Source organism: Gadus macrocephalus, chromosome 5 (genome assembly GCF_031168955.1).
Source record: "Gadus macrocephalus chromosome 5, ASM3116895v1".
Classification (NCBI taxonomy): Eukaryota; Metazoa; Chordata; class Actinopteri; order Gadiformes; family Gadidae; genus Gadus; species Gadus macrocephalus.
The window spans coordinates 903,635-904,967 of NC_082386.1; positions in this window are offsets into that span (position 1 = coordinate 903,635).

Here is a 1,333-nt window from a genome sequence, read left to right on the forward strand (position 1 = left end):
ACGTTGTTCAAGAAATGTACCAATTATTATAGGCATAATTATTTAGCTCACACAAGAACATCATGCATCCTATTAGAGCACTTAAATAATAATTAAATGATATTTATATAGCGCTTAATATGGTACTCTAAGTGCGTGTCGGGTTAGTGAGAGCTTAGTCTTAGAGGAGATGTGTGTGTCTATGGAGTATTCTCATCTTCTTATCACCAGGATGTATAACTGCCATATTAGCTGCCATATTGTTAGAATTGATTATGGATCTGATTCTGTTATTCAGCTATAAATGGTCATTTATGAATATCAGCGTGTGAACTTGGCCATGGCAGAGTACGATGAGTGGAAAAGCCACATACAGCAGGTTTAATGTTTTGTTCAGATTGGTCTTCAATGCTAGTAAGAGGCCTGAGGATAATATCTCCAGTCTGTTGGCTCCTGGTCTTCACTGATAATGAGAGGCCTGAGGATAATATCTCCAGTCTGTTGGCTCCTGGTTTCACTGATAATGAGAGGCCTGGGGATAATATCTCCAGTCTGTTGGCTCCTGGTTTCACTGATAATGAGAGGCCTGAGGATAATATCTCCAGTCTGTTGGCTCCTGGTCTTCACTGATAATGAGAGGCCTGAGGATAATATCTCCAGTCTGTTGGCTCCTGGTTTCACTGATAATGAGAGGCCTGAGGATAATATCTCCAGTATGTTGGCTCCTGGTTTCACTGATAATGAGAGGCCTGAGGATAATATCTCCAGTCTGTTGGCTCCTGGTCTTCACTGATAATGAGAGGCCTGAGGATAATATCTCCAGTCTGTTGGCTCCTGGTTTCACTGATAATGAGAGGCCTGAGGATAATATCTCCAGTCTGTTGGCTCCTGGTCTTCACTGATAATGAGAGGCCTGAGGATAATATCTCCAGTCTGTTGGCTCCTGGTTTCACTGATAATGAGAGGCCTGGGGATAATATCTCCAGTCTGTTGGCTCCTGGTTTCACTGATAATGAGAGGCCTGAGGATAATATCTCCAGTCTGTTGGCTCCTGGTCTTCACTGATAATGAGAGGCCTGAGGATAATATCTCCAGTCTGTTGGCTCCTGGTTTCACTGATAATGAGAGGCCTGAGGATAATATCTCCAGTATGTTGGCTCCTGGTTTCACTGATAATGAGAGGCCTGAGGATAATATCTCCAGTCTGTTGGCTCCTGGTCTTCACTGATAATGAGAGGCCTGAGGATAATATCTCCAGTCTGTTGGCTCCTGGTTTCACTGATAATGAGAGGCCTGAGGATAATATCTCCAGTCTGTTGGCTCCTGGTCTTCACTGATAATGAGAGGCCTGAGG